The sequence below is a fragment of the Hypanus sabinus genome, chromosome 5 (assembly GCF_030144855.1).
Source record: "Hypanus sabinus isolate sHypSab1 chromosome 5, sHypSab1.hap1, whole genome shotgun sequence".
NCBI lineage: Eukaryota > Metazoa > Chordata > Chondrichthyes > Myliobatiformes > Dasyatidae > Hypanus > Hypanus sabinus.
This window is the reverse complement of record NC_082710.1, coordinates 22,681,271-22,694,626: the sequence shown is the minus strand read 5'-3', so window position 1 is coordinate 22,694,626 and position 13,356 is coordinate 22,681,271. Positions and strand designations below refer to the sequence as shown.

Sequence of the window (13,356 nt, the reverse complement as noted above, 5' to 3'; positions counted from 1 at the left end):
CCCCGCGTCGCCTGATTGACAGCAAACGCCGCCGCGTACCTCGCCCTTCAAGGCTAGCAACATTCCAAAATAGAATCCAAGTGACGTCAGCGGACCAATTGAAGGTGGAGATAGGCTGGGCTGGGGAGTCAAGTTAGGTTGAACGGCGGCATTTTCGCTTCCTGCGTCCTGATTGGGTGTTTTCCCGAGACTGGAGGAGTTTGAGTTGATTATTAATGCAGAGTAAGCAGTCTGGCTTTGCAGCAGGACCATTACCACCACTGAAGCTTTGGATTAAAGCCAGCAAGACTCAGAATTAGCTCATTGTTCAATACAGTCCAACTACGGGCACTGGGGTAGACAGTAAGCCAGAATTTTTGGGAGCTTTTCAAAAGCTGACTGTACTTCATTTTTGGACTTGAGTAATTACTGCACATTTGAAAAAAAAATGCTCCCTATTTGGGAGCTACTTGCAGATCTGTATGTAGACCGAAGGTGGAGTGGGGCAGAGGGCTTTGTCTGTAAGTATTGTACCGCGAAGCAATCTGTTATGCAGTCTGGTCTTAAAAAAATTATATTTAAGAAAATCGTTTTAGTTTCTGTTTGACCAGCATAAATGACTAGTGTTATAAGCGCTGTACTGTGCAATGCATACGAGCATTCTTTTGTTCTTTTGGTCTTGCAAACAGTCTTTGAATCTAATATTACAATTTTTCCCCCATTTAGCCTTTGCAGGCGTGTTTCATGACGGGTAAATTATACACAGATCTTGTCTGAAAATGAGAGCTAATTTTCTTAGTATATAAGTGTTTAAAGTCGTAAGGTTAACGATGTGCTTGAAAACGGTGTTCCGTACCTTGTAAACAATTCTATAGATTTTTTTAAAAAAATGACTGTTCTTTCCCTTTTTATAGTTTGTTCCACCTTAGGAACTGAGGTGACCTGCCCGAGGTCCCGCCTCTGCCAGAAAAGCATGCAGATAAGGGTAAGGTTTGACCGTTTTTGACAAAAAATGTTCAGCAATCATTTGGTAGATACGTGGTTAATAAATCACCAAAAGGAGTAAAATGCTTATTTGCACAGGGCTGCAAACCAGTGCTTTCTGCATGTTCACCTTTGTGGAAAATACATGCGGTTAGTCGCGTTCACTAACTACAATTTAATGCATCATTCATGCAGATTTTTGATATTAATTGTCCGGGCTCCTTCGGCAACTAAGAAAGTAAATTCATATGAAGAGATGAAGCAAAACCTACTATCAATGTCTCTTTCCAGATGTCTTTCTATTCCTTTAGAAAATATGCATTTTTTCATTATAGCAAATATATTGCAGTTTTCCAGACCATACTCCAAAATGACCTAATGGGTAAAATGCTTTCCCATTGGGTTATTTTGCAATAATTTATCCAGCGTCTCCATGTGATTAGAGAAACAGCATAGATCTTTGACTTGAATATGAATTCCTTATGCAGTATTTGGCTTCAGTGTTACTAGTCACTTGTGTTATATATTCCTCTTCTTTTTAAAATAGTGAAACATCCTATTGTACTACGCCGAGGTGATGTTTTAAAAAAAAAATTGACATTGAGTCAGAACGGGAGATTAGGGTTTATTTCCAAAAGCTTGGTCAGAAGTAAATTGGAAGAAGTGTAACATCTATGAGAGGGACAAGAAAATTCTGGAGCTTAGTGGTGGAAGAGTTAAAATTGGCAACATGGAAAGTGCCACAATCGAATCTTGAGAGCTAAATTGCTCAGCATGTATGTCAAGAAAAGAGCTATTTGGCCCCACTAATCTGTGTTGGTGTTTATATTTCACACGGATCCCTTCCACTGTGTCTATTTTATCTTAGCTGTGAGGCATGCTGAATCTTCTGAAATTTTCTTGACTTACTATATTAGCTTTTTAAATTTTAATTATGCTACCATGATTAATTTTGTTTCTTATTACTTTATCCAGAAAGTGTTATCATTGCAATATACTTTAACCATATGTGATTAATCAGTATTAAATTATTTTTAAACTTTTGGCTCATCAACTAAAGGGTAAATGAGGTCTTATGACTGACTAAATATGAAATTAAAATGTTTACTGTAGATCATTGATTTTTTTCCCCAGTGTCCCTGCACAAACTGAATTCATCATGCATATTTTTGTTCTTGTGTACTTCACTACTGTTGTCAAAAACTTAAGATGTGTCTCGACAAAATCAAGTCATTCAAGTTAACAACTTGCAAATCCAGTTGCAAATCGGGTCACTGTTGAGAATGAATAATGACTACCACAACAGCAACTTGTATTCATCTATCAGTGAGATGTTTAAGGGTGCAACACTTGAAAAGGGACAATCTAAGAAAACATTAGGACAGGTAACAGGTTTTAAAGGGGGATGGCAAGTACAGGAGTGAGATTTGAGGAAGAAGTGCTGGAAATAAGAGCCTTGGTAGTTGAAGATGTTGGCTAATTATTTTGCTTGAGGATGCAGGGAGAAAGATGTGAATGAATTTTGTAAGCAGCATTTTGGATATAAAGATTGTGCGAAAAGCATTGGTGTGTTGGAAACTTAATGACAATTTTCTGACTACTACATTTAAGGCATTGGGTCAGCATTCCTTTTGGGGCAACTCTTTGGGATAGGCGGGCTGACTGGTCATTAAGAGCCACTTTGCCAACTGTGTGGGACTTCTAACTTGATACACATGTATTCTTGAAACTTGGCAGGGCAATTAATATGAGACTACAAAAAAAGGGATGAAGAATTATAAATATTCCAACCTTACAGCTGTCTTTCTGAGTTGCATTGAAAACTGTTAATGGGTGCTAATTTGTGTGTGTGGGGTGGGGGGGGGGGAAGCTTCAAAGAAGATTACAGGATTTGAATTTTGTACAGCTTGCGGAGTGCAGTGGTGCCCACGTGCACTGCACGTTACGGCTCTCTCTGGCCACACCACTGTAGCGCTGCCTCTGCTATGCTGAGTACACAGAACCATGATGAAACCTCGGTAGTGTGCTCCTCATGGACGAAGCTGCCAGACTGGAGAAGGTCAAGCTGGCCACAAAGGCCCTATATCTAAACAACAGGAGCTCAGTCAGGCACCATGAGATCGGGTGGCTGTAGATATTTGAAACAGTATCTGCTGTTTGCAGGAGCTAACGTGGCAAAGTTTTCTACCTGAGTGAACCTGAACTCATTTTTGAGGCTCTCACTGCCTCTTGGATATAGCTGTCATTGGTTGCCTGGATGCGTCGGACATGGTGCCCCTAAATCATTCACAAATGCCGCTGGAAATCAGGGCGTCACATTCTATCAATGTGCCCCAGTCTGCAATATGATTTCCAAGCAACCTTCGTTCCCTAGCATCCATCCTTCCATACCATATAACAACAATATAACAATCACAGCACAGAAACAGGCCATCTCGGCCCTCCTAGTCCGTGCCGGACTACTGAATAGATTTGCTATCTAGTAGTTCAGAGGGCAGAGGTATCTCCTTTGCTTCTGAATTTTAAGATAAAGTTGATTATACTTGTGAGGAGCCCAGACGATTGAGTTCGGAAGTGATTCATTAAACACCAGGTGTACTTTAAGTGACTCAGCAACTCTGGAGCCACCTTTCAATGTGTACTGAAATGGTCCCCAGAAAAGTGGTCATCTTAGCCTGGCCCAGGGTCAAATGGAATGGGACCCGTTCTCGGGGTTCCATGACTGGCCGTTATTCAACACGCCAAGAGTTTGGCCTGAGAGTTTCGATCGCGTTCGGAAGCCAAAGATCTTGGGGCTCTGGAGATAGGCGGATCGAGGGTTGATGTCGTCGTGGAGGCCGGAAAATCTTGCACAGTGGGCCTGAAGACCCAAAGTCTCTGCGATCTTCAGACACAGAGCTTGAAAAGAGCGAGGAAATAAACTTCTAACATTATAAACCAGCGGGTTGTTGTTATGTCTCCCGCTCGCTGTGAAAATGGGGGACACCTCCATCTCCCTTGCCAGGGAGAGCAAGAACCTTTAGTTTGTCTAACGTCGGATGAAATGCAAAGCCTTTGGTCTGTGTCTTTGCTATCGCTTGGCTCACGCTTGCACTCGGTAGCGAGTGTGCTTTTTGGTTTGCCGGAGGGGGGTCTTCGGGGTTCTTGCGTTTAACTGTCATTCATTCTTTGGGGCACTTCTCTGTTTCCATGGATGTTTGAAGAAAAAGCATTTCAGGATGTATATTGTATACGTTTCATAGACATTAAATTTAACCTTTGAACCAGACTGTAGAACTTGTTGATGCTGGGACATCCAGATTGCAACCACTATCACCTACTTGCGTTTCCACACAAACAGCATGATTTGCGTACCTTTCATTGCCTCTTCATTCAATAAAAAACTCGACAATCATTGCCAAATCAAAATGCTTGCATGTATTTTGTGCAAGTCCAAAGGAATAAAACTAACTTCTTGCATAAACGATCTCTGCAAATACTACAGTACGATTACAGATTTTTACTGTACTCCATTCAGGAATGCAAACACTAGTAGCTTTGCTGCTAATGATACTGCGGGGATTGATAGATAGCTTGTAGTAGATTCTTTCTCTGATTGTTGAGGAACTCCGGGCCTAGAAACCACAATCACCAGATTTTAATTGCATTAACAGCAGAATGTGTCATCCGAATGTTACTTGGAAAAAAAGTTGGAAACATCTGCTGTTGAGGTTACATCTTTAGTTATGAGACTTGTAGAATTGCATTGAGGCTTTCTCCAGGTAACATCATAGTGTAAATAGTGCTACACTCTTGTCCATTATAATTCTTAAAGTCAGGAGTATTTAGCTTAGAAGCTGCAACCTCAGAAGCTAACTTTTTATAGGACTAATGCATGTTCTGTGATAGGACAATGTTGTTCCCTGGGAATATTACTACTTGGCCCAGTGAAGAACAGGCTCCAGAGAAGTTTTATTGTGTGTAAGTGAACTTTGAAGAATCTCCAACAGTTCATGACGAGTTTATTTGGGATGCTTCTCTAAAGTATGAAGTACAGCTCATAAAATCTGCACTCTGGGGGAAGCCTGTTCCTTTGGGCTGAAGGAAAATAGATGAACTTTTCTCTGCTCAAATATGGAACTTTGGCAACCTTCTTAATATAGCAGTGAGCAGGAGATCATGTGTTGGGGTAGAGATTAGTAGTGGCAGCTAGGAATGAGGCTGAGTGACAGTAATGTGAACCTACCCAAGCATTATTTGAGGTTGCAAGAGGTACTGGATCCTTGTGAAGACAAATGTTCTTTAATAGTTGCTGAAGAGTACAGTTCTGTGAGTAGCCAATGTCTGTTTGGAACCGCCTTTTCCCTATGCTAGTTAACTGTCTGAATGACCATCTGAATGATCCTTGCAGCTGGCCAGTGTTTTTTTTTAAATCCATTCCAATGTAGAATGTAAGAAGCTGTTGTGTTGAATGAATAGGAAGCATTCATGGACTGCAAACATGAAGAAGGGCTGCTATTTTATAAAGATGGGAATGATGTGGGTGATTGCTGTTGACAATATGAGGAATCCCCTAGAGGTGGAGATCGGTTCCTGCAAAGGAGGTGGAAGTTGGAACATGGAGTAATGTGGGAAGATTAAGATGTTTTGGGGAATGAGATTTGCAAAGATACATTCTCAGAACATAACTAAATCTCTTCTGATTGGTGTTAGTCTATTATTGCCACATGTACCAAGAACATGTGGCAATAATCATGTACACTGTTCTTGCAGATTAAATCATTGCACAGTGCATTGAGCTCAAATAAGGTAAAATAATAACAATGTGTAAATAAAGTGTAAAAGCTGCCAAAAATGTGTAGTGTAGGTAAATGACATAGAGCAAGATTATAACAAGGTAGCTTGTGAGGCCGAGAATCTATCTGATTGTACAGGAGGTCCGCTTGAGAGTCTTGATGACAGTGGGATAGAATTGTCCTTGAGCTTGCTGTATGTGCGTTTGAGTTTTTGTATCTTATGCCTGATGGGAAAGGGGAGAAGAGAGAACATCCAGGGTGGGAGGGGTCTTTGTTTATGCAGCTGCCTTAATGAGGCAGTGAAAGTGTAGGTAGAATCCATAAAGGGAAGGCTGGTTCCTGTAATGTCTTGAGCTGTATCCATAATTTGCTGTGGTTTCTTGTGTTCACGTACAGAGCTGTTGCCACACCAAGCTGTTGTGCATCCAGACTGAATGAAAAATCATTGATTTAAAAATGGGTAAGGTACGTTGGGGACATGCCAAATTTCTTTAGCCTCCTGAGGAAGTAGAAGTATTGGTAAGCTTTCTCAGCTTTCTTAGCCATGACATCAACATGATTAGACCAAGACAGGATATTAGTGATGTTCACACCTAGGAACTTGAAGCTCTCAACCCTCTCAATATCAACAGCATTTATGTAGACCGAAATGAGGTTCACGGTGACACTGAATCCCGGAATAACTTTGCAACATAGGTTGCCGATGGACAATGTTACAGAGGATATGTGTTATCTGTTACAGAGGTGTAACAGATCACCAAGGTTGCAAAAAGTTAAGTTCAATCTGGTGATATTTGTATCACCACCATGGGTAACTGGTGGGACAGCAAGATTTTAGCAGTTGAAACTTAAAATGGTTATTATAGACTTAATTGGTCAAGAACATTTATCAGACATGTTGCAATTGTAAAGGTAACCGGATTTGGTAGGTGGCACTGCATCCAGGTAATTTAAAGAGGGAGGTGGTGTTGGAGATGTGCTTGCAATTTTTTTTTCTAAAGAAGAGAGGTTGTACTTTTGTGGAGACTGCAGATGCTGATGTCTAGAGCAACACAGTCAAGAGAATCTCGAGTCAAGCAGCATCTATGGAAGGAATGCACAGCTGAGGTTTCAGGTCAATACCATTCATCTGAACTGAAAGAATGAGGGGGGATAATCCAGAATGGGGGGAAAAAAGTGGTGGGGAAGAGCCAGAGCAAGAGTAGCAAGCTACGGTTTGATCCAGGTCAGATAGTTGTTGGGGAATGGAAAGTGGAAATGGTGTCAAAAGCTGGGAGGTGATAGAAGGAAGCGAGACAAGGTTGAAGATAATGGAATCTGATGGGAGAGTAAGGTGGAGCTTAGAATCAGGGGGAGGGAGGTGGAAAGGTCTGATGGTCTGATGGGAACCAGTGGGAGGATGGGCAGGTGGAAAGGGTGGAGAAGGGGAAAGAGACCGGGTGTTGGGGACCTGGTGGACCAGGATGAGAGAGGACAGTATCAACATTCGTGCCAGTAGAGGGAGCAGCAGATAGGACTCGTCGCTAAACTAAATTCTCATAGGCGGGGAGATGGGAGAGGAAAAAGCAAAGTTTTGGAATGTGGTAACTCTGGAATGAAATTTGGCACATGGTAAAGATAAACCAACTGCCTGCTGAACAGATGTTAAGTAAAAAAGTCCTGTTCAGGAGCACGTCAAACTCGTGAATGGGAATAAGATGGAATGGGGAAATTGATATAAAGGTGCATTTGGCTGTGGAACAAGGAAACTGACACTTGGCTTTCATCTCCAGGTTGGTTCTAGAGTGATGAGTAATTTTGGGAGAACTGAGGCCTGATCATATTTAAATCAATTCTGTCTAATTATAGATCCTAAATCAGCTATGCAACTGACATATTTATGGCCTGAGCTTTATCATGGGTAATTTTAGATGGTATATAGAGCCCTTTTTTTTCCCTCAATGCGTAACATCTTTGGAAAAAGGGCACATTGTGTAAATTACTTAGGAAAATTTAGATTAATTTTAGAGTAGGTTAAAACGTCAGCACAACATCATGGGCCAAAGAACCTGTACTGTGCTGTTCTTGCAAAGTAAACAATGATGATAAATTAAAACCTTTTTAGGTGTTTTTTTTTAAACTGTTGTGCCAAAATTTATGCAGTGTTTTCCCAGTTAATTGGGACATATCAGGACCAGCACATTTTGGTCTAATGATGCAACTGCCCCAATTAGCTGGAGTTTCATGGAAATAGTTAAAAGGTATAAAAAAGATAAACTACCATTTAACTGAGTAACAATTTATGTATTTAAATGAAATACAGAACAAATTAGAATGCCAGCAATCCCTCTACAATACTATAAAACTGTGTGTTAGTTCCTAATAATTGAGCAGAGGAATTCACTGCTGTTTCTTTAGATTGTAAGTGAACAAAATAAGCACAGACATCTATTGCTGATGATGACTGCCCTTCATACAATGTTTTAGACAATTTCATCCTCCAAATCTTCATTTTCATTATAACATTCAGGATGATTGTCAATACCTTAATAATTCCTAACTCATTGAGTAGTGAAGATTGTTTCATTTTCACTTTTGCCATCACTGCAATGAGCAAAACCGTTCCAACTTGTCTTGCTACCTATTTCTCACCAACTATCAGTAACAAAAGTTACTGCTTTTTGAACAGAACTGTACACAACAGACGCTTTTTTAAAAAACTGATCTCTCTGAACAGTGTATTGTCTAAGAGCCATGCAAGTCCACGTGACAGATGCAGGTTAGAAACTGCTGGGCAACAGTTTCCTGTCCTAACTGAGTGGCATAGTATCCCAAATAAACAGGTGTTCCAGTTAACCAATAGCCTAATTAAGCAGAATCCACTGTATTTGTTGCATTGTATAGCAACAATTGGTAAAATGCAAGTTTAAGAGTTTGAAATGTTATCCCTCTATTATGATTTGAATTTATTTAAATTCCACATGGTAGACTGTCCTTTACCACTCTTCCCACTTGTATGAAGTTAAAATATTAACCAGCCATCAACAATCAAATAATTTTTCCATGTTTCTACATTATGTAAAAAAAAACACCTACATGTCTCCAAATACATTTCATGCTAGCCTAGAAAGACATGTAGTTTTCTTCTCTGAACAAGATCATTAAACCAATTGGATGTTTATGGCAAATAAAAATTACAATTGCTTTAGTCCATGATTATACTTTAAAAGACCAGTAATATAACTGCTATAATACAACAATTAGTTGACTTCTCTTTGCATTCATGAGTCATGCAAGTTCTTTTGGAAAATCTGGAGGATAGAATAAATTAGGCTGGTGTACCTCCTTCCTGCCTCCATGAGAGAAGAGGATTTTCTTCTGGTGGCATAGATGAATGTTGTTGGCAAACAAGACCAAGGTTTGCCAAACTGAATTTTACCATTGTCGTTATACATCAAGTGCACAATGAAGTTGCAATAAAAAATGGTTTTATAAAATTAATTTGTATTCTGTTCAGAATTAATGATTTTTCATAATTATTCTTAAACTTTCAGGTTGAAAACTTAAGTATAAATGTTGCAACATCCCTCATGCAAAAATGAAAATGGTAGCAAAGACCTCTTGGTGCTGAATAGCTTTCTGTCTTTGAACTATTTTTGATGTGTAGTAATGTAGAAACGAGTGGCCTGTCTAGTAGATTATGAAGTTTTTATTTAATGATGTAAGTGGAGCTGTGACTGTTACTAAGACACTGGGCTAACTTCCTTCTCCTCATGAGACTACAGAATCCTTTTTATCAAACCTTTTTTCACCCCCTTGCATTTTATTAGGGATTCTAAGGAATTTCTAATGGAAAATCTGCCATTGACCTTGAGGGAAATTACAACAGAAAAGGCTCTGTGACATTTGGAACAATTGAATGCACAGATGCTTGTTTTTGAGACCTCACCTTGAATATTCAGCAATGCTCAACGTCTTCATCTTGGTTGCATCTACAGAAGCCAGTGTGAGCATGCTGTAGGAAATGGAGTTGGTTGATTCATTGAGTACTTTTTAACATGCTGAAACATTTTGGGCTCAAAGACATGACATTTTGGAAAATTACTCAAGTTGAAAGGAACTTGTTAATTTTAAGCCTGTAGTTTAGATGTTGTGTTTCCAGTCCTTGAAAGCAATCCAACAAGATCTCATTTAAATTCATATTTAGTATATCTACATTAATTAGTTCATCATCAAGGTGCATAACAACATTCTCTATCCCAATAGCATTTATTACCAGAAAGTGTAGGACCAATCAGTTCAGACCGTCAAGTGTATTCCACTATTTAGCAAAATCATGAATGATCCCCATTGACTATGTCCATCGGCTTTGGTTCTATTTTGCCCAGTATTCTTGGCTAGCTGAAATTTCTCTCTCAACTTAAAATGATTAACTGAGTGAGGATTTATTGCTTTTTGACAGAAACTGTTCCAGATTTTTACAATCCTTTGCTAGAAATATATGTATTTCTTAAGTTCACCTTGAAAGATCCAGGCTTTGATCAATTGTTAGGTCTTTATATGATAAAAGGCTTGAACTAAATGTTCCAGTGGAAAAATCCAGATTGTGATCATTTGTTCTTCTGCGTGCTTGCTGTACAGTATAATTCACTATTTCAGTTTATTAAATGTGGTGAGCTATTTTATTCAAGCTTTCTATTATATTGGCAAGCACAACTTGGGGCACTCGCCATAACTGTAAAGGTCAAATCGGCTTAGCAGTAGGAACCTCCCATATTTAAAATATCATGCAAGTGGCCTAATATCTGTTCAGGGAAACTGGGCATTGCAAGAACATCTGTTTCAGCAGAGATGTGAATTAACTGTCTGCCAAAGCTGGGATTCAGAAGGCCAGTTAACTTCTGAAAAATGAACGCTGAGCACCCAAATTTACAATCTATCCTGTTTTCCTCAGACAAATGCCTAATATAAAGGCAACAAAACTGAATACCTGGCCAAATTTTCTACAGAGAATGTGCTCTCTTGAAGGACACGTGCCTTTTTATGATCTGATCTGCGCTAGAAATGTGACTAACTTCAATAATACTTCACACACTAAACTATAATCAATGTAAATATTAAAACCTTGGTTTCTCATGGAAATAAGGAAGGCAGCTGAACAAATGGTACTTAAAATAATATCTTTGTGTAGACTTGGAGTACAATAAATGCAAGAATATTCCATTAATTCTTTTCTGAATGTGAGAAGCTCATTTCTAATCCAAATCAAGATTCAGATAAACTAGAGTTTTGGCTCTAAACCAGATTGAAGACCTGTATATAAATGTTCCTTTCCATCTGCAGCCTGAAACCATTTCCCAGGGTGCTTAGTTATATTGGAAGGAATCGCGTCCGTTCTTGCACTTTTCCTTGTTCAACCTCTGAAACTGACACCATCATTTGAAAGGAGTGTTTTGCAAAAAAAAATATTTTGCCTTTAAAAGAAATGAGGATAGGCCAAGTGTAATACATCTTGCACAATATTTTATGAACTGAAAATAATATTTTTATTGGTTTAGATTATCTGAGGGAAAAATATGCAGGTAATTTTTTTTGATATTTGAGAAGCCTGTTTTACTGCCTATCAAGGTTTTTGCAGTTTTTGAAAAAAGCAATGCACAGTTGACACTTGTTGAAATATTTAATTCTGTAAATCTGCCTAAATGCCAAGCTGCCAAATATATTTTGAATAAACTAAAATGGTGCAGAAGCTTAGCTACATCTGAAAAGCAGCACTTTGTTGGCTTGCTGTGCACAATGCCCATGAAGTTTAATTTGAGGGGTGCTCACAATTCAGTAGCCCGCAAGGCAAAGTGTGCCTGTGAAACATCCGATAATGCAATTTTAAGATCCTGTCTTGCACCTGGCTCTGTAACCTCCTCAAGGCTTACAGCTGTCAAAACTCTATATTAGTCTGTATGTGGTCTCACAACTGCTCTTTGTATCTGAAGCATAACCACCTCCTTTTGAATTACTTTCCACCTTATGAAAGTGGGCCCAGAATACAACTTGTGATAGTTCGCCTTTGATTATGTGCTGGATGTCAGTGCCATCACAAAGAAAGCACAACACCTCTATTGTCTTAGAAGTTTGTGTTGATGCATATGTCATATAAAACTCTGACTAACTTGTACAGTTGCCCAGTGGAGAATATCCTGACTGGTTGCATCATGGCCTATTATGGAAGCACCAATGCCCATGAACCAAAAAGCCTGCAGTGGGTGGTGCAAACAGCCCAGTCCATCGCTGGCAAAACCTCCTCTGTCATTGAGCACATCTACAAGGAGTGCTGCCACAAGAAAGTAGCATCCGCTGTCTAGGACTCCTACCATCCAGGCTGCCATCGGCAAGTCAGAACAGGAGGCTTGGAACCCACATCACCAGGTTCAGGAACAGCTATTGCCCTTCAACTATTAGGCTCCTGAATTAGCATGCATAACTCCACTCACATCAACACTGAACTGATTCCATAACCTACGGACTCACTTTCAAAGACTCCACAACTCAAGTTCTCAGTACAGGTAGTCCCCGAGTTACGAACGTCCGACTTACAGACAACTTGTACTTATGAACCGAGGAAGGAGAACGCTGTCCGCCATTTTAAGTTGTTGCTGTTGACACTCTGTTGAGTGTTTAATTTTGTATTTGACTTAAATTTTTCTTAGTAAGATTCACCCTGACCCCGCCCCCGTTCCGGTCGGCTAGTGGCGCAGTGAGATCAGCTCCGGGATCGAGAACGGAGGTTCGATCCAGTGACAGACCGCTCCTGTGCCGGGTTGATGTTGATCCAGTGACTCCCATACCATCCGTGCTGGGTTGATATCAAGCTCACAACTCGACCTCATTTTTAAAAAAAAAACACTGCCACCTCCAGTTTAAATTCCCATGCGTCATATTGTGGAGGATCAAAGCCCCCACTTGTCCCATTTAGCCTGTCTCAGTGTGGTGGTCCTTAGGACCCAGCAGAGCTTGGGACCCACTGCCTGCCGTGTTTCTGTTCCATTGATGGGAAGCGATCGCGATTGAAAATAAAGTGGAAATAAAGCATTTGGAAAGAGGTGAAATGCCATCGGTCATTGGAAAAGCGTTAAGCTGTAGTCGGTCAACAATCTGAAAAATTTTAAAGGATAACGGATAAAGTGAGAATAATAGAGCATGTGAAATGCCCTGCCCCAATGAAGGCTACAATTATTACTGAGCAACGCAGTGGTTTAATTATTGGAATACATATGTTTCTTAAGTGTTTTATATGCATAGAAAGGTAAAATATATAATATATACTAAGACAAACGTTTGACTGACGCTAAATAATACCGGATGTACTTGTTCTGACTTGCGTACAAATCCGACTTAAAGACAGACTCAGGAACGGAACTCGTACGTAACCCGGGAACAGCCTGTATTATTTTACATTTTTTAAAAATCTGTGCATTGTCCACTTCAGTCTTTGTGTGTAGTTTTTCATTGATTCTATTGCATTTCTCTGTTAAACTGTGAATCTCAAGGTAGTGTATGGTGACATTTACGTACTGTGTAATAGTGCTACCTACACTCTTACCCCACCTTCCTGACCTAACCGCACACAAAACAAGCTTGTGCA

The 13,356-nt window shown here is 39.8% G+C and overlaps 1 long non-coding RNA gene across 1 annotated transcript in view; it reads left to right on the top strand.

Moving 5' to 3' along the window:
- The first annotated feature begins 206 nt into the window (after positions 1–206).
- The window catches only part of LOC132393987 (uncharacterized), a 30,467-nt gene continuing 17,317 nt past the window's right edge, over positions 207–13,356 (top strand). Inside the window, exons 1-2 of the long non-coding RNA XR_009512135.1 lie at positions 207–500; positions 894–964. This is a non-coding gene — a long non-coding RNA (uncharacterized LOC132393987). The remainder of the gene's footprint in view (positions 501–893; positions 965–13,356) is intronic.